Source organism: Mirounga angustirostris, unplaced genomic scaffold (assembly GCF_029215605.1).
Source record: "Mirounga angustirostris isolate CCGP_5_RB_7025 unplaced genomic scaffold, mMirAng1.0.hap1 SCAF_8, whole genome shotgun sequence".
In the NCBI taxonomy this organism is placed as follows: Eukaryota; Metazoa; Chordata; class Mammalia; order Carnivora; family Phocidae; genus Mirounga; species Mirounga angustirostris.
The window spans coordinates 57,274,558-57,296,075 of record NW_026991716.1 but is presented as its reverse complement, the minus strand read 5'-3'; positions in this window follow the sequence as shown (position 1 = coordinate 57,296,075).

The following is a 21,518-nucleotide window of genomic DNA, read 5'->3' as shown; positions in this document are numbered from 1 at the left end:
TTCCTCCTAACATGACCAGGATAGTGCCCCCCTTTCTTTAATACATTCTTCGTATTCCAGATACAGTTATTTTTTCTCAATTTTCAATTCAATAGATGTCCCTCGTTGCTGTTATGATAAAATCCAATCACTTCCGAAATTTCTGAAAATGTATCTGTTATGCACTTTAAGACAGATCAAATGTCAACAGTATGTAATATTGTTCCCTCTAAAAGCAGCAGTGCCGTGATTCTTTGACATGAAATATTTTTTTTTTCAGCAAGTTTTAATGGACAAGCCATAAAACTGAAGTTAATTCAAACTGTTTATTTTCTTTGACTAGGAAAAAATAATTTAGAAGAGACAGAGCACAATAATTTTATATTAAATCCTAAATTTGTCAACACTGAATAAAAATACCTCATAGAGAGTTTTTGATTTTAATTACTTGTTATATTACATCACTTAGATTTATAGAATCATTTATGCCTACTGTATTATGCTAAATATAAACAAGAATTAAAAATCATTTAAATGGTAATTATAAATATTTGATTGACTATGCAAAATATTTTGTACAGTGGCAATGATACACTGGTAAATCTTTACAGCAATTAATTCACTATGCATGAAATAATACTTGATTATTTTTGAAAATTTGGAACAAACCATAATGATCAATAAATTAGTTCCAGCCACAAAAGAAACACAATAAATCTTTGTTGAATGATTTAGTGCATGATATTTTGCATTGTTTTCCTTTAGGGACTCAAGTCTAAGTCCCACAAATGAAAAATGAACTGTTCTGTAGCATCATTCTGCTAGGTTCAAAAATACTGCTATAGTTATTAATTTGTAGATCAACATAGTACACCAAAAAGGGGAATTAGCTGAAAAATTAAGATTAAGCTATTTATTCCTCATACCCTTTTATGGAATAAAAGAAATAATGTGCAAATAAACCCCTAAGCAGGGGCACCTGGGTGGCTCAGTCGGTTAAGCGTCTGCCTTCGGCTCAGGTCATGATCTCAGGGTCCTGGGATCGAGTCCCACGTCCTGCTTCTGCCTCTCCCACTCTCTCTGTGCTCTCTCTCTCTGTCTCTTTCTCAAGTAAATAAATAAAACCTTAAAAAAAAAAAAAAACCCTAAGCAAATGGAATAAAAGAAATACTGTGCAAATAAACACCTAAAGAAATGGATAATTATACATGGAAAATTGACTTTTCAACAGAAGAATATTTCGTATTATATCTATCCAAAATAAACCTTGTTTCAGTTTATTCATTTCAATGGAATAAATGGACCAACAATTTTAAGTTTTAAACAAAGCCATTTGGATTCTCCCTTTACCCCTTTTCCCTAGGAAGATCTGTCACATAAACTGTTGTAGTGAACAATGTGATGCATCAACCAGGTCACAATTCAGGAATAGTTACCCCAGCTGCTACAAGGGAGGCCTCAGCTGTCAGCCCCTTCATACATACCTTACCCAAGGTGGTGTCCCCTTCCTGGGATGGCTTGCATTCAATGCATGATTAATGTTGGGATATGAAGACCTAGCATCAGAGCTCCCAGTGACAGCTGAGGCCTTTGCGTGTCTATAATGCAGTATACTTCTCCCCATTTTTAATCCTGCTTCCCTCCTGTCCCTTCAGAGGTGTTTATACCAAGAACAGTCCCTAATCAACTGTCTGCATACTAATCTCCAACTCATAGGCTGCTTTGGAGGAGCTCAACGCAGAAAACTTCCATTCTGTACATTCCATTGCATGATAGTCTTGGTATTTATAATTTAAAGATCATATGTTTTGAAATGAGCTAGTCCTTTATAGTCTGAATTCTGTAGAGCCCTATAGTTACAGATAGTTGGTTGCCTCAGGGATACCAAAAGTAACAAAGTATTTTTTTTCTATCAAACAAAACATATGCAAATTGCCTAAGGGATTATTATTCTTATTATTCTCCAATACATTGTAGATCTGCTTTAAGTACTTGAAAACCAGTGCATTAAACCAATTAATACTTTGCTGAAATTATCAGGATCGGTAAGGTACTAAGGAAATCAGACAAAAATGGATTCTAATTATGAGATTGCTACTAATGAAATGTGTGACCTTAGGCAAGTCACTTAATTTCTCTGAGTTTCAATTTTCTCTTCAATAAAATGAGCATTTCGGGGCACCTGGGTGGTGTAGTCAGTTAAGCCTCCAACTCTTGGTTTCTGCTCAGGTCTTGATCTCAGGGTCCTGAGATCAAGCCCCACCTCGGACTCTGAGCGCAGAGTTGGCTTGAGATTCCCTCTCTCCCTCTCCCTCTGTCCCTCCTGCTCATGTTCTCTCCCTCTCTCTCTCTAAAATAAATACATACATATTTTTAAAAATGAGCATTTGAACCAAGATGGTTTAAGTTTCCTTTCAAGAAGGTCTAACAAGGAATGGATAATTCTGAAAAAAGAGGTAAGTACATAAAATATATCCACATGTTCAGTCAGATAACAGTGTGTTTATCCAAACGCCATAAAAAAGGGCTTTGAGGTGGTTACTGAGGGGGAAAAAAAGGCTTTGAGGGTGATGGGACAAGCTCACCACAAGTTCCTCTGTGAGCATCATGACAGATACCCTATAATGTAGCACCATCACTGGAAAGCATAACACAGTTTCAGAACCAAATTCTCCAGTCTTCTGGTGTCTTGATTAGCTATGGAAGTGAGTTTTCTTTGCAATTGTGGGAACAGATTATTGCAATAAATATTGCAATCGTGGGACCAGATTTGATGAAGTTGTTGCAGTTTCTCCAAATTCTCTCCTCCCTTCTCCTGGCTGGATAAAGAGAACAGCAAATCCTAGGAGAATGTGGAAGCACAAGATGAAAAGAGCTGGGATTGCTGAATCACTGCAGATAAAGGCGGTCTGCCAACCAGAGACATTGCCAGTGTACTGTTCTGTGTATGTGAATTTCTGTTGTCTCTAAACCACTGACATTTTGTCTTGCTCATGATTGTTCCACTAATAATCATTACTCAAAGTTTAAAATTAATTTTTTCAAAATATTCACCTCTCAACTCCTACTAACATTATACCATGAAAGTCAGTCAATTATATAAAAGGAAATGACTCAATAATGATCTGTAAACCTCCAAATAAGTCTTTATTCTTTTATTTTCTTTATTTTCTGTTATTGACTTTTTTCTCTTCTATTCATGACAAGAAATGGAGCCATCTTGATTTGATTGTATCACTTGTGAAATGTATAGCCCCATATATAATTTTGTGATAGTGTTCTTCTTTAAATTCTTTCCTAAATAATGTTCTTTGTCAATATATAAACTGCATCATAATGAAATATTTATTTTTTTTAAGATTTTATTTATTTGACAGAGAGAGACACAGCGAGAGAGGGAACACAAGCAGGGGGAGTGGGAGAGGGAGAAGCAGGCTTCCCGCGGAGCAGGGAGCCTGATGTGGGACTTGATCCCAGGACCCTGGGATCATGACCTGAGCCGAAGGCAGACGCTTAACAACTGAGCCACCCAGGCGCCCCCCCATAATGAAATCTTTAAATAGTTTTTTCTATTCTGTAGATTTATCATAATTTATTAAATAAATGAATTTATTAAATAAATTCTGAGAATGAATTTTCAGGCCATTTTTATTTTCTAGCTATTAGATATATTGTCTTGAGATTAAGTTTCTTGAGCAGCTTTTAAATAATGTTTGGTCACAGCTGATCAGCAGGTTGAATAGCAATTTAAATATTAGTTAAATCTCACAAAGTCGATTTTGCTTTGAAATCAGAGCATTCAACGACATCAATACAATTTCCTTTAGATAAATTGTTTAACCTTAAATATCTCTTGTTTTCAAAGTGTGTGTGTGTGTTTTTTTTTAACAACTACTCATAGCTTAGGTAAATAATATACAAAGCATTCAACCCTTGAATATAACTGATATATAGTCGGAGGCAAAAATGTAGCTATTAATTTTTTTTCAGTAAACTTAAACTATTAAGTAATGTATGTATTTATCATATATAGGATGCCATTAATGATAAAAGATTTTAGGCAACTTACTGTATTAAAATATCCAAATACAGAACAGGACAAAAATCTAGATCAGAACACAATTTGTGAGTCCAAAAAATTTTAGAAACAAATAAATAATTTTACAAGGAACAAAGGGTGCTAACATGACTGAATTTAGTATTAAAAATGTGCCTCTGTTTCTAGGTAGCTACAGTAAAAAAAAAAAAAAAAAACTCAATAATAAATCTCACTTTTTTTTTATAAAGGACATAGGCAAGATTATCTAGGTAAGAAATTCTCACTGTAAATTTTAGTGAAAAAAATTTATTTATAATTTTTTCTCCAATATAGGAATCATTGAGAAACAACAGAAACCTCTGCTACTCTGATATTATCCTGGGGTATATATTCCTATTATGACACCTGAGGATGATCAAGAATATTTACCACACTTCCACCAAATACTTTTAAAATTCAAAGAGAGTAATTTATACTCAAAGTCATTTTTCAGCAAGTAATATAAAATGCTCTTTTGGGAAGATCATTTGAGGAAAGGGACTAAGGCATGGCTATCTCCTTACTAACATATTCTTTTGTCTATAGGAGTACATACTTTATGCAAAGATCACTCCCATGGTAATGAATAATGGAAGTAAGCTACCTCAGAAGGGATAAAGATAATTAGTAGATTATTGAGTCTTGGTATTTCATTATTTTGAATATATTTAAGGTCAGCTACATGAAATCTATGTGGAAATCTAAATGGAATAAATGAGAAGGGGATGGGGATTTTTATTTGTTTAGAAAATAATTTTGGATCTTTAAAATTAAACAGAAACTTTTAAAATAGTGCTATAATATATAGTACGATTAAAATTTATACCATTTATTAGTTCGCCGCTTAAAAATATGTGAAGTTAATAATATTCTGCTAAGACATTCAGTGGAAAGGTAAGATTATAAATCTAAAATATAAGTGGATATAAGTATAAATATATAATAAAGGTATAAAACTCAAGGTGATAAATTATTAATCATTTAATTTAACATCAACAAGGTGGAGCTATTGTGAAAAGAAAGAATTCAGTCAAGATTCTCAGATGCAAATGTAGAGTATAAATAAAGAGCCCCCATACAATGCAATTGTCTTTATCCCTTTTCCAATATTTTTTTGAATGTTGATTTTCTTCTGAGATGTACATATTAAAAAGGATGTAATAAAATAGCAGAGATATCACTAAAAATATACCAAGATTATCAAATAGTTGAGAAATAAAGCCAAGTAGAACATGCTTGAGGCATCAGATTTTGTTCAAACTCATTCGGGAAAAAAGACTGAGAGAAAATTAAATATAGTATCTAATGATACAATAGATCTGGTAAACATGGGTAAAAAGTGACATTTCATTTGCTGAGCCATCTGCCTTTAAAAATAAAAAGTTGATAGGGATCACATTAAATGTGTAGATTGCTCTAGATAGTATTAACATCTTCACAATATTTGTTCTTCCAATCCATAAGCATGGGACGTTTTTCCATTTTTTTGTGTCTTCCTCAATTTCTTTCATGAGTACTTTACAGTTTTCTGAGTACAGATTCTTTGCCTCCTCGGTTAGATTTAATTCCTGGGTATCTTATGGTTTTGAGTGCAATTGTAAATGGGATTGACTCCTTAATTTCTCTTTCTTCTGTCTTGTTGTTGGTGTATAGGAATGCCACTGATTTCTGTGCATTGAATTTATATCTTGCCACTTTACTGAATTCCTGTATGAGTTCTAGCAGTTTTGGGGTGGAGTCTTTGGGGTTTTCCACATAAAGTATCATATCATCTGCAAAGAGTGAGAGTTTGACTTCTTTGCTGATTTGGATGACTTTTATTTGTTTTTGTTGTCTAATTGCTGTGGCTAGGACTTCTAATACTATGTTGAATAGCAGTGGTGATAGTGGACATCCCTTCCGTGTTCCTGACCTTAGAGGGAAAGCTCTCAGTTTTTCCCCATTAAGAATGATATTCGCTGTGGGTTTTTCATAGATGGCTTTTATGATATTGAGGTATGTACCCTCGATCCCTATACTCTGAAGAGTTTTGATCAAGAAAGGATGCTGTACTTTGTCAAATGCTTTTTCTGCATATTGAGAGGGTCATATGGTTCTTGTTCTTTCTTTTATTAATGTATTGTATCACATTGATTGATTTGCGGATGTTGAACCAACCTTGCAGCCCAGGAATAAATCCTACTTGGTCGTGTTGAATAATCCTTTTAATGTACTGTTGGATCCTATTGGCTAGTATTTTGATGAGAATTTTTGCATTCCTGTTCATCAGGGATATTGGTCTGTAATTCTCCTTTTTGATGGGGTCTTTGTCTTGTTTTGGGATCAAGGTAATGGTGGCCTCATAAAATGAGTTTGGAAATTTTCCTTCCATTTCTATTTTTTGGAACAATTTCAGAAGAATAGGTATTAATTCTTCTTTAAATGTTTGGTAGAATTCCCCTGGGAAGCCATCTGGCCCTGAGCTCTTGTTAGTGGGAGATTTTTGATTACTGCTTCAATTTCCTTAGTGGCCAAAATCTATGAAGAACTTATCAAACTCAACACCCAAATAACAAATAATCCAATCAAGAAATTGGCAGAAGACATGAACAGACATTTTTTCAAAGAAGACATCCAAATGGCCAACAGACACATGAAAAAGTGCTCAACATCGCTCAGCATCAGGGAAATCCAAATCAAAACCTCAATAAGATACCACCTCACACCAGTCAGAATGGCTAAAATTAACAAGTCAGGAAATGACAGATGTTGGCAGGGATGCAGAGAAAGGGGAACCCTCCTACACTGTTGGTGGGAATGCAAGCTGGTGCAGCCACTCTGGAAAACAGTATGGAGTTTCCTCAAAAAGTTGAAAATAGAGCTACCATATGACCCAGCAATTGCACTACTGGGCATTTACCCCAAAGATACAAATGTAGGGACCCAAAGGGGTATGTGCACCCCAATGTTTACAGCAGCAATGTCCACAATAGCCAAACTATGGAAAGAGCCAAGATGTCCATCAACAGATGAATAGATAAAGAAGATGTGGTATATATATACAATGGAATATTATGCAGCCATCAAAAGGAATGATATCTTGCCATTTGCAACGATGTGGATGGAAATGGAGGGTATTATGCTGAGCTAAATAAGTCAGTCAGAGAAAGACATGTATCATATGACCTCACTGGTATGAGGACTTCTTAATCTCAGGAAACAAACTGAGGGTTGCTGGAGGTGGGGGGGGGGGGCAGTGGGAGGGATGGGGTGTCTGGGTGATAGACATTGGGGAGGGTATGTGCTATGGTGAGCACTGTATATTGTGTAAGATTGTTGAATCACAGATGTGTCCTCTGAGACAAATAATATATGTTAAAAAAATAGGAAGATAGTAGGAAGGGAAAAATGAAGGGAGGGAAATCGGAGGGGTGACGAACTATGAGAGACTATGGACTCTGAGAAACAAACTGAGGGTTCTAGAGGGGAGGGGGGTGGAGCGATGGGTTAACCTGGTGATGGGTATTAAAGAGGGCATGTATTGAATAGAGCACTGGGTGTTATATGTGAACAATGAATCATGGAACACTACATCAAAAACTAATGATGTAATGTATGGTGATTAACATAACATAATAAAACAAAAAAAAATAAAAAGTTGATGTTGGTGTTAAATAGCTCTTAGTTTTTGGAAATTATTCATTCCTTTTTTTGACAATGAATATTACTGTATCAAACACAGGGTTTATCACCTGAAGAAGAAAACATTATTAAACTTGGCCCCTGAACATAAATGGCTCCCATTCTAAGAAGAAATATAGAAATAACCCCACAAATTAGAATCAAGAACTATAGGTAGTTGAGAAAATAAATGGGGCATCCATCCAGTCTCTTCTTTTACTCTTTCTTTATATGTCCCAATCCATTCTTCAGAATTACATTTTTAAAAGTTAATCACCTCATATGGTACGTTTGTATTACATCCTCTAATTACTAGTATCAAATGATTTCTAGTTCCATTTAGAATAAATTCAATACTGCTTTTTCCTTCCTGACAACCTCATGGGATTTACTTTGGCATAAGTCTCCTCCCTTATCTGACACTCCTCTTCCCCTTGCCTTCTAGACACTTTGGGCTTTTTTGCTATTTCCAGATACATCAGATATGCCTTAGGCCCTTTGGACTTGCTGTTCCCTCTGCCTACAACTTCATTACTCAGATCTTCCCATGGCCACCTCTTCCCACGGCCACACACAATTCAGGTGGCAACTCCAATGATGCTGCACAGAAGGATTTATACAGATCATCCTCTTCAAAGTTGTCCAGTTTTCTAATGACTACTGTATTTTTACAACTTTGCTTTCTTTGTAGCACTTATTACTATATGAAATTATATTTGTATGCATTTATTTACTTCTTTATTTGACCCTCTCCATTAAAATTTAATTTTCTTGATAATTTTCTTGATAATGACCCGATATGTCTGGTTCACTGCTTTATCCCCAACTCTCTGTACTGTCTTCTCAATATTTTTCTGTATATCTAAACCTGTCTGAACAATGATGTCTATGTAAAGCAAAGTCATATACATAAAAAAAAGTGATGGAAATACAGTGTCATGGCAAAAGATCAAATGATGTTGAGAATGTCTCTCACTATTTCAGTACAAAACCTACTGTTTTTACTCACATAGGTAAGGATATAATCTGTTTCAGTTTGAGTTACCCAGAAGTAAATCCTGAGATAAGCATTCATGCGACAGAAAGATAGTAGGAGTGATTCCTACTGGAATAACTGGTGGGGAGGAGAGAAGTGAAACTGAGAAGAAAAAAAAAAAAAAAAAAAGAGCACAGGTGGGCTTCTGAGCAAAGACTCATGGAGGGTAACTCGGTTCCACAGGGGAGAACTGCAGACAGTGTGAGTCATTTTTCAGAATATCTTTAGGAAAACCAAGACAGATGGAACATTTACACACCACAGTTACTGGTTATACCTGCTCAAGGTGAAATTAGGTGCTCTAAATTTCCATAAATGTCCAACTAGGGTGAGGCAGACAAGTTTAGGCACACTGAGGTTATCTCCAGACAAAAACACAGGTGCTGGCTGTTGGGAGTGCAAGCATCCTGAAAGCTAGATGGATATGATAAAAAAAGATCTAAGGAGACTTATGGAACAATGACACTGAGTTGATGGTACAGATTAAAATATTTGAACTACCTACGTAAATCCTATTAGTCTATACAACCTGGATTATTTCAGAAGAAAGATTCCTACTGATAACAATCAGGTAGGTCCAATTGGTTTTATCATCTGAATTACCTTACATGTCTAACTGTAGTGGTACATTTTTCCTCTTTTATGTTAATAATTGTCAAAATTTAGAATACATCACATTGCTGTGCTTGCCCCTGGAGTTTCTGTTTCAATAGGTCTAAAGTGGGGCTTAAAATTTGTATTTATAAAGTTCTCAGGTGATGCTGACACTACTAATCTGAAGAACCACCATTCTTCTATTATGGATCCCCAAAATATCATTGATGGGTATTTTGAGTATTAATGAGTACTTTAAGCTATGATTGTGCTTGTTTTGTATAAAGCATATTGGCTTTAGTAATTGCGAAGTCTTATAATGTTTCATCATATTAAAAAAAAAAAAACACCTCTGATTTGATTTTAATGATTGGAATATATTTTACACCTTTGTAATATATCCTATTAAGAGAAATGATTGCATGGCTTTTTTGTTTATTTTTACAAATATCTTGCCAGTATTTAAGAAACAAGAGATTGCAAATGCAGTAGCCATTTAAATGTGTATTGAAAGAAATGGCATGTCTACTGACAAAAGCTATTGACACTTGGGTTATAATTGTTAAATAGTACACATACAAAAAAATATGAAACCCATCAGAGATTGTAATTAAATCCAAGGACGAACAATTTACTTTTTTATTTCTCAGTGGGATCTCGATAGGATATGAATTTTGGTCCCTCTAGTAGATAATGCATTTTCCACAAATTCTTAAATTAGGAGGATTAGTGGATTACTTGCAGCATTTTACTTTCACTTGAAATATTGGGTAAACTTCCATTTCAGATAAAAAATAAATTAACTCTGTAAACAGTACTTTGTGTATTAGAAAAAATATGTCCATTAACCAAAATGCCTAAAAATAATTTTCTACTTTTACAAATCCTAGATGAGACCAAGAGTTACTTATAAACAATTATTCTGAAAAATTATAGTTTCTTTCAAATGAAAACTAGCTGTAGTGAAATCATCTATACAGATTCTTATAACAAAGTTTCCATAAAGCTCAATCTTACATAGTGCTTTCCATGAATAAATGTTTTTTTTATTGCGATTCTGTTTAAGTATTGGGTTTCTTTACTACTCACTTAAGGGTGTGTTTTTGTTGTTTTTTTTTTAAGATTTTATTTATTTATTTGACAGAGAGAGAGAGCACAAGCAGGGGAGTTGCAGGCAGAGGCAGAGGGAGAAGCAGGCTCCCCGCAGAGCAGGGGGAGCCTGCTGTGGAACTCGATCCCAGGACCCTGGGCTCATGACCTGAGCTGAAGGCAGTCACTTAACCAACTGAGCCACCCAGGCGCCCAAGGATGTGCTTTAAAATAGTCTCCTTGTTCTTTTAATTATCTGACTCTCTATACCATTTGAATCTTCAGCTGTCAGCTATTTGATATTCTTCATAGGCAGAAAGAAATACAATTTGAGCAAAGTACTGTGAACTACAAAGAATATTAGAAATATATAATTAAGATAAGAAACTTAATCAACTATTAAAAATCTCCATTATTTACATGCCAAATCTCATATATACTTCAGCATTTAAAAAAATGAAACTAGGAAAAAAATAAAAACATAAATCTCTGGAGACCCATAAGTATACTAGAAGTAATACAATGAACCTCAGCTACCTTAAGCATATCTCTTGTTAATAGCATCAGCTCACTTTTCTTAAGTGTACCACTGCTGACCCTGGCCTAGGCACAGGAGTTGAAGAATTGCAAAATATGCATCAATCAGCAGAGCATCTTAGGGAAGCTGCAGAGCTCACTTAGCTGCTGATAGTTTGCAGAACCTACTTGACTAATATTTATTACCAGCACAGTGGCTTGATCAGAACTCACTGTCCCCACTGGGAAGTTTCCAATCACAGAATACTCTTTGTTTCCCTGAGAGAGGAGAATTACCTATAACATAAAAATATACATTGTGAATTCCTGCATGGGGATTTATGGAGAAACTCATCCCCATCCCACTTTGGCAGTCACACATTTGGGCAACTTGAATTGCAATATTTTCTGATACTTTCCCATCTTCAACCCTTTGAGCTTTAGATTTCATTTTCCTAGGAAAAAACAATAGAAATACATTTTCTATATCTCATATCCACATTTTTTTCTGAATCTCTTCTTTACACGTATTGTCAGTTTAAACCCTCCCACTTTTTTCAAATTATTCTTCTAACTCCTTACCCTTCTTCTATTTTCAATATGTATGCCTAGGTTAACCTTGCTCTCTCTAACACCCTGGATTGCTCTCCCTGTTCTATCCCATCACTCACTAACCAATTACAATCTGCTCCTCACTAGCATTATTGACATGATGCAAACTGGATTATATAAGAATAAAAAATATTAACTTTGACTGGGTTGGAGAAAAGAGTGTGAGGATTGGAGGCTTTCTAAGACCACTTTGGAGACCGGGCTCTGTGAATGGGGTTTAAAAAGAAAACAAATGGATAAAAAGAAACAAAGTATTCAGAAAAAAAAAAAAAAAAATCAGTGCTAAAATGGAGGTGCCTACAGTTTCAACAGTATTTCTTATTTAAGTTAATCTGTTCAGAATTATATTAAAACTATAATTGATATACATGGGAAACTTTGAAATTAATCAGAGACTTTCAAAGGAACAGTAAAATGTGGCCTTTTTTTTTCTCATGAATACTCTTTTTTTTTTAAGATTTTATTTATTTATTTGACAGAGAGAGACACAGCAAGAGAGGGAACACAAGCAGGGGGAGTGGGAGAGGGAGAAGCAGGCTCCCTGTGGAGCAGGGAGCCCGATGCGGGGCTCGATCCCAGGACCCTGGGACCATGACCTGAGCTGAAGGCAGACGCTTAACGACTGAGCCACCCAGGCGCCCCATGAATACTCATTAACCTTTTTTTTTTTTTTTGCTTCCTTGAGAAATATTATATAATTCTATAGTCTTTATTCTCAATAAAAAATGTACATGAGATTATAACATGCATAATGTTAAGTAACTTTGTTTCATACCTAAAGAATATTTTCGTATTAACAAAGTTATACCTCACTCTATTGAGTGGCTGTATTATGGCATATATCCCATGATACTACTATGTGTTCCAGGTAACTAATAATTACTTATCTGGGTCCACAGTAATACAAATCAAACATTTCAAGTATTTTCCCTCCTTGGTAATATAAATTCTTCATTGAAGATCCTTGTACTTTAGCATACACATAGAATAAATTCCTAGAAGTTGATTTGCTGGCATCAAAAATTATGTGTCTTGGGTCTACCCCACTTACATTTTTTCACAGTGGGTTCCTTGACATTAAGGTCTCAGTTTAATGTCACCCTCTAGGGCCTGCTTGGACAACATAGTACTTTTCTCTGCTCTCTATTTTATTTCCATCATTGTACTTACCCCTAAGTGATGTATTCTTTTAATACATTAGTCATTGTTGGCTGACTTTTTTGTTCTCTACTACTAGAATGCAAGTGCTCTGAGAACAGAGACTTATTCATGACTTGTTCACCACTGTGTCAGGCCCATAGTAGGCAGTCAACAAATAGTTGTTAAATAAATAAAATGATTATTACTAGTATCATGGTAACATATTACAACATTTTATTTGCCACTAAGAAGAGAATAAACAATACTATGCATGTGGAATGTTTTGAGTTTCAATCCTTGGGCCTCTCCGTTATTCACTATTTGGGCCTCTCCATTTTCACTATCTAGGTGACCTCATGTAGTTTTATGGCTTTAAATATGATTTATCCACAAATGACTCCTAAATGAACATTACTGGCTCAAATACAAACTCCAAAGTCATACGACACACTCGATAAAACAACTCCACCTGGACACTGAGCAGGCACCTCAAAATTAACATGTCTAAAACCAAATTTCTACTTGTATTGCCATCTGTTCCCACCACAAGCTTTCCCATGTCAGTAAATGACAACCTCATTCTTCCTGTTGCTCAGGATGAAATCCTTGCTAAAATCCTTTTCTCCTTATTTATAAACCATCAGCAAATCCTGCTGGTATTCCTTCAAGGATCCATGAAAAATTCATTCTGGAATCTATGCCACCATTTCTTATCACCTCCATTACTAGCATCCCTGTACAAACCACAATCATCTCCCATTTGGATTATTACAACAGCCCTTGTCCCCCTACAATCTGTTCTCAAACAAGTAGCCAGCAGATAGTTTCTAAACCTAGGTCAGGTCACATCAATCCTCTGCTAATAATCAAGATTAATATCACACTAATAATACCTCATGTTGATATGTTTCCCTGGATAGGATGCTACAAGAAGGGCATGTCACCTTGCCAGTATTTTCCCCCAAATTCATAACCTCAGTCTAATCACGAGGAAACATCAGACAAACAGCAATTGAGTGACATTCTACAAATTACCTGGCCAGTATGTTTCAAACATGTCAAGGTCATGAAAGAAAATGAAGAATGGTCACTTACCACAGATTGGAGAAGACATGACATATACATGTGACATGGTATACTGGATTGAATCCTGAAACAGAAGAAGCACATTAGTGAGCCAAATGGGGAAATCTGAATAAAGTCTGTAGCTTAAAGTCTGTAAATGATAGCATTGTGCCAGTGATAATTTCTTAACTTTGATAAAAAGTATTGTGCTTATTTAAGTTGTTAACATTAGAGGAAACTGGGGAAAGGTGTGTGGAAACACTCAATTCTATCTGTACAATTCTTCTGTAAATCTAAATTTATTTTAAAATTAAAAGTTAAAAAAATCTTTTGGGAGCTTCACATCTCACTTAAAAAACAAACAGTAAATGTATTTTAGGGTATCCACACATTCTGCCTCTCTCCACTTGCCTTTCCCCAGCACCTCTTACCGCACCTTTTACTTATTTTTCCTCATGCAACCTATTACTCTACTCCACCAATATGCCTGACTTTTTTTTTTTTTAAACCACCAAGAAGCTCAGGCTTCAGGTCATTTACATTTTTGGAATCTCTTCCCTTAATTACCCACAAAGCTCTCTTCCTCATACCTCTCAGGCAGGTCTCTGCTCAGATGTAATGTTAAGACTGAGACCCTCCCTGACCATCCTTCAAAAAATACCTCTTCTTCAAAAACCCCATTAGCAGTCACTATTCTATTTACTTCTTTTATTTTCCTTCATAACACCAGTCAATATATAAGTAGGAATTTATTTATGTGTGTTTTCATAATTTTCTCCCACTACTCTGTGAGACCAAGAACTTGTTTTATTCACTGCTATATATTTTCAGTTTTTATATTTTTCTCTGCCATGTAATAGACAATCAATAAATATTCATTGTTACTGTAAGATCTCACTTAGACATGGAAAGTCAGACTCATAGAAACAGAGTAGATTGGTGATTGCCAGAAAGTTGGGGGTAGGAAAAAATGAGGAGATGTTGGTCAAAGGGAACATACTTTCAGTTATAAGATGAATAAGTTCTGGAGCTCTAATGTGCTGCGTGGAGACTATAGTTAACAATATTGTATTATATGCTTGAAAGTTGCTAAGAGAGTAGATCTTAAAAGCTCTTACACACACACACATACACACATACACACATACACACACACAGAAGGAACTGTGAGGTGATGGATATGTTATAACCTTATTGTGGTAGTAAGGTAATAACCTTATTTTGGTGACCTTATTATGGTAATTTTGCAATATATACATGTATCAAATCATCACACTGTGTACCTTAAATTTATATAATATCATGTCAATAATAGCTCAGTAAATCTGGAAACATAAATATTTGTTGACTGTATATGAGAAAAAACAAAAGGGTTGATTTGGCTGGAAAATTATGAAAAACAATGATTTAAAACTTAAAAATTATAATTAGATTTATATATTTTCCATTTGTGTATTTAACATCCTAATTTACCTAGCAGATACATACTAAAAATACATATTTTCCCAAATAGTTAAAATATGCAGTTTATGTATACAGAATACATCATGTTCTTTAAGACAAACACAACTGAAGAGTCCAAACTAGCATCTATATTATTATATGTCTTTAATAATTTGTAGGACAAATGAGTAAATGGACACATGAATGAAAAATATGGGTGCAATTTCTCTTCTTGCACTCACAAGAGTTTAATTATGTTCAATTATTCATTTTATGTAGAGTTCCAAATGACAGGCAAATTTCAAAAGAAGGTAATTAAATTCAATAGCAATATAAGAAAAAATTATCCCTCATCAATAGCCGTTTTACTTCAGGTACTCATAGAATGCTTTCAAAAGAATGCTTTTTCAGAGCATTAGTAACCTTTAAGGATAATAATTGTATGTGCAAATGAACCAAATAATGAATTGCTTTACTAAATTCTCTAGTTCTTGTTCTATGTATGATTCTGCAGGCAGTTCTACGACACCCTGAAAACCAGTTGTTGAATAGGATTTCGATAGTGTAATATCACACTGTGAAGTAAAAGCGTATCGTATTGGTATGAAGTTTTAGTGTACTCTGGAGTTACCTCAGAATCACAAAGCAATTAGCCAATAATGTTAAAAAGTTATGGCTAATTTAACTAATGGTTAATGGGGCCTAGTAAAACTGTCAGAGTTGATGAGCCCAGGGAGATTTTGTGCAGGAACACACATTAAAGTCAGGGTCCTTTATCTCCTTTCAGAGTATAATCAGTATCTGGAATGATAGGCTTTTGTAATGATATGCCAAAAATATGTTTTTTGTTTTTAATCTTTTTAAAAATTTAAGTGTGAATAGGAACTAAAAAGAAGGCAGAGATTTGTCACTAAGTATATTGTATAGGTCACAAAACCATGCTCAGGCAGTCTCTAGGAAAGCATAGTTTTTTATGACTACTAGCAGCTTTAATAGACATAAATAAGATGCTTCTTTCCTTTATAGTTTGAAAATACAGCAATAACCACATTTGTGATTTATTGAAAGACAATGAAATACAATTAAATAAAAGACTGGTTGAAATGACATAAAAGGGAATATAGAGGAGATAGATTTGCAGAACTAAGTCTTTCAAAAAGGTTAGAAAAAATGGCAGTCTCTTCTAGACAACAGTTTTGAAGTCCCTAGCTAAAGGGCAATGCACCATTCTTTACGAGCTTCATGTTTTATTCATTAAATGGTTTGAGCTTGTAGAAGAAGTTATGTGTTTTCACAAAGCTTATGTTATAGATCCTTTACTCCAGGAAAACTCAGCTTCCTACTGTGAGAAATTCACTTGTTTCCAAAGTACCAAATTTAAGTAATGCATGAGAATGTGGATTTATGTACCAAAGAGAGAGGAAAAAATTCTGCACAAGAAACTGAAAAAGATAGTCTTTAAAGAAATGCACCAATTAGTTAAACTATCTCAGCAAAGTTTTGGATGATCCTTGTTCACTGCTAAAAGAAAGTTTCATGTGTTCCTTGACTTCTATTAAGAATTTTTTAAATAGGTATCTGGAATAAAACTTCTGTGACAAATCGCATGTAAAGTTATTGAGAGCAACTGTGATATTGAGAGCATATCTGAAAAAACAAAAGGATCAACTTGGTTCCCATTTTCTACCATAAAAATATTGTGCACAGGGGTGCCTTCGTGGCTCAATCAGTTAAGCGTCTGCCTTCAGCTCAGGTCATGATCCTGGAGTCCTGGACTGAGCCCTATGTCAGGCTCCTTGATCAGTGGGAGTCTGCTTCTCCCTCTCCCACTTCCTCTGCCCTCCTGCTTCTGTTCTCTCTCTCTTGCTCACTCTCAAATAAATAAATAAATCTTTTAAAAACATACAATGCACCAAAACTTCAATTTAATATAAAAATGGACACATTATCAATGACATGGCAGGAATCAAATTATTAATGGTAAATAAATCAGAATTTCTTTAAAGTTATAACAAAGGCTTCTAAAATCTAACAGTTAGCCAGAATATTTTTATGAACAATTCAAAATATAAATGCAATATATTGATTCTTACATGCAAAATTATGTATTTATGTATACTGAGCTTTGATTATTGAGTGTACAATTTGCAAAGGTCTGTGCATATCACTGTGAAGAGGTGAACAAAAATGTGTATAATTTGTATTCTGAATGAATAAAAAATTACATATATATATTTTTAATGAGTCAGACTGTAATAAGTCTTAGTGGAGTCATATTATAATAACTCCTAGTATAGAGTCTAAATTTGATACAAGATAATAGCTAAAGAGAGGTTAATTCTAACAAAGAAAGCTATGGTCTCAATGTTTATATCCCTCCAAAATTCATATCTTGAAATCCTAAAAGTGAGGGGTTATTAGTATATGGGGCCTTTAGGAGATGACTGGGTCATGAAGATGGGGTCCTTATGCATGGGATTAATGCCTTTATAAAAGAATCCCCAAGGGAGTGTGCTCACTCCTTCCACTGTGTGGTGACATAGTAAGAAGTCTTTGATGGGAGAGGACCCTCGCCTGTATATAATGGCATCCTAATCTCAACTTCCAGACTCCAGTACTGTGAGCAACAAAGTCCTGTCGTTTGTAAGCTACCTGTGGTATTTTATATAGCAGCTGAATGGATGAGATAAGGAGGAACTGCAAAGCCTTGAAGAACTTAAAGAAGGTGGAGTCTGGGTAGAATTTCAGAAGGTGAATGTGATGAGAAAGATATATTAGGCCACTTTGTTAACAGCAACTCATCTCTTCATTCATTTAATAAGGCAAATAGGAAATACCTGTTTCTCAGGCAGTACAGTGTGCCCTAGAGATGCAAAAATGAGTAAATTAGACAAGGTATCTGCACTTAAGATGATCACAGTTTAGAGAGAATATCAGACAAATTGAAATTAAGCAATGTAACATTTTCACTTCAGCCATAAAAGTACAAATGATTTATTATTAATGGATAGGGTGAAGCTCATAGCCTACCCTGAAGTTGTCAAATTAAATTTTCAGAGGATTAATGGGAGTTATAAAAGTTAAATAAATTTAGTCATATAACAGACAGAGGGAAGTTAAAGACACAGTTCATAAATAGTATGGTAGGTATGTAGTAAGCAACATAGAAGTCTAAGATATTAATGGAGCAGAGATTAAAAATCCTGTGGCTTTGAGAGACAGGATGGGATGTGGAGGTATGGAAAAGACCCTCCTACAGCTTCCAGCAGGTCAGCAAATGTGAGATGCACAGGAATACAAGGCTCACTTAACTTGAGAAGAGATACAATTTAGCTAGTTCAGGGAAATGCTCCACTTGGTGGTAAAGTACATATAACCTTCCCAGTACCTTCTTTGGTCTCTAGATGACTCTCTTAGGATTGATGAGCTTGTGCTGCCCTATGGATAGGAAAGGGGCTACATAGGAATCCTCCTGAGCCTACTCAAATTTGGTTTTCACTCCAGCCATGTTAGTAACATCCTGGTCTCAAATTCTGCTCTTACACAGCAATGCTACTGTCATTCCTCCAGTTTCCCAAACTTGAAACATGGAGTTTTTTACTCATCCCCTCCAACTTTCCCCAGTGTCCCTAGATATAAAGTTACCAAGTCTTAGCAATCTTGTTTCCTAAATATGTCTCTAAATTCTCCACTTACTTACTGGCATCTCTATAATTTCTGTCATCCTCACCTTTCCCGTGACTTTCACTCCCTGCTGACTCATTTCTCTGTCTTAAATCTTTCTAAAACACAAAATTCAATATGATAATCCCACACACAAATCTTTTGATTAAGTGTGACTTAATCTTAGCTGGGTCATTATTAAGGGGTGTTTTAAAGGTCTGAACCTTCTCAACAAATAAGAATATGTCTTAATCTTAGCTGAGTCACCTTTGAGAAGATGTGTTAAAGGTTTGGACCTTCTAAAAAATAAGAAGAAAATACTTATAAGACATAATTTTTCATATAAAAATTCAGGAAATTCATGGAACTGAGGCTCATACATTGATGTATTATGATGGGTATACAACCTCCATATTAAAAATCACTTTGTCAATGCCTTGCCATGGTGGCTACAGGATAAAATTAGAACTCCACAGTTTGCCTTAAGAAGTCCCCATTTCTATCCTGACTCATCTTTCACTATTTTCCTCTCCATTTGAATGAGTCTTACTCTAACTTCAGAAAATTTACACATAATTTTCTCAAACTCTGTAATCTTCTTCCATCAGAACCTACCTGCACATTGCTAAGGCCTTTGTTTAAAAGTTCTTCTTAGACTGTTTCTGTTCTGCTAAAATTTTCCTATCTGATTAACATATCAGTTGTCATTGTATTTATTTAATTATTATGTGTCTTCTAAGCCATATGCTCTACTTTTGTATCCACTGTCATGCATAGTGTTTGGTGCTCTACAGGTTGTAAATAAATGAATATTGGTATAATAAAGGCTGATATATTAGTGTCACCTGCCGAAATGCAACATAACAAGTCTAAGTTTCCACGGCCTACAATAAAACATTATTTCACAATCTTGGGACTATCTGTCAGCTATGGTTTGGCTAATATTATCAGTCTTGGATGGGCAAGCATGGATTCCTGGCTTAAGGTTGGGTTTAAAGTGTGCATTGCCAATGGAAGCAATATCAACTCCGCTAGAGTAAAAATTGGTTCTTGATATGTGTGTGGGATTTTAGATATTATGATGATTTGTGTTCTTCCAAAGGGCCACAATATAGAAACAAAAATAGTATACTTGTGATATTAAAATTTCATGTGTGGGAAAAGACATTTAGAAAAAAAAAAGTCTAAAAAGTTTCCTTAGAGAAAGTCAATAAACAAAGGTGGAGATGTACTAGCTTAGGTTTATCCATGTGCTTTCATTCTATAATGCATGGTGAGTGGCTACCTGTAACATACTTCTCTTCAAGACAGAGACCAGAAGCTCTGAAAAGTCAAGTCAAATTACTCATACACACTGAGAGGCTCTGTATGCATTATTTCTGCTTGCATTCTACTGGAGAGAGCAAAACATAAGCCCAACATTAAAAGGGGCAGGAAAGTTTACTCTGGGTATTCTAGAAGAAAGCCCTGTAAATTCACCATGCAAAGGGCATGGATCTGTAATTACATTATAAACATGAATGGAGAATTAGATACAATCATCCAATCTACCACATAATGAATTCTGGAGTTCCAGAATGAGTATAAACAACTTAAAAAGCTGTCAGTCTTTAGCACATTTGAACAGGAACAGATTAAAAAAAAAAAAAATAGAGCTGAAATTTGCAAAACAGAAAGTTTCCTTCCCTCACCTTTGTTTTCTTCTTGAACTTACATTCTGACAGTCTGTACAAAATCTTGTCAGTAGACTGTATACAACATTTTGGATTTATTGAGCTTTCATGAGATATCTGAAACATTTGCAAAGTCCCTCCATTTTAAACTACACTCAACAATTCAGGAGTTAAATTATATAAACAGAAAGTAAGAGTTCATGGAGCTTAATTTCATTTGTAGTTTTGTCATTTAAAAACATTAATGGAAAACTTCTATATACTATGTCCCTATGACTGAAATAATCATAAATATACTATAAATAGCATAAATTACTATGAAGTGATATCATAGGTAAAGTTACTGGATGGTCTAGGTTATCCATCAATAGGATGGAAATAAACACTTCACAGGTAATAAACTCAGACCAATAATCAAAACTTATACACTGAAGAAAAGCAGCTAATATGAGGGCTCATTGACTTTACATATACCCTAAAAACAGTACCAAAGCATTTTTTTATGGACTTGGAAAAATTCATTGATTACTAAAATGAACACTTAAGTAATTCTAAATAATAGTAATAATAATAATAATAATAATACATCCACAACACTAAAGTATCTTAGAAATTAAAAGGAAGCCAACAAAAACAGGAACAAAAATGTTTGATTCTTTCAGATAAACAATTATGTAAAGGAAATTTACAAAGTAAAACACAGTTTGGAATCAGATACCAACTACCAGTTAGAATGTGGTTAATCAAGCAGGCTCTGAAGCCTGGGCTGCCTTCTCATTCTACTTCATTAGTCATGGAAAGATTCACTTTCCTCATTTAACACTCAAGAGTAAGTATTCAACAAGTATTATTTATTCTTATTTATTTATTTATATTTTTTTATTTTTTTAATTTTATTATGTTATGTTTATCACCATACATTACATCATTAGTTTTTGATGTAGTGTTCCATGATTCATCGTTTGTGTAT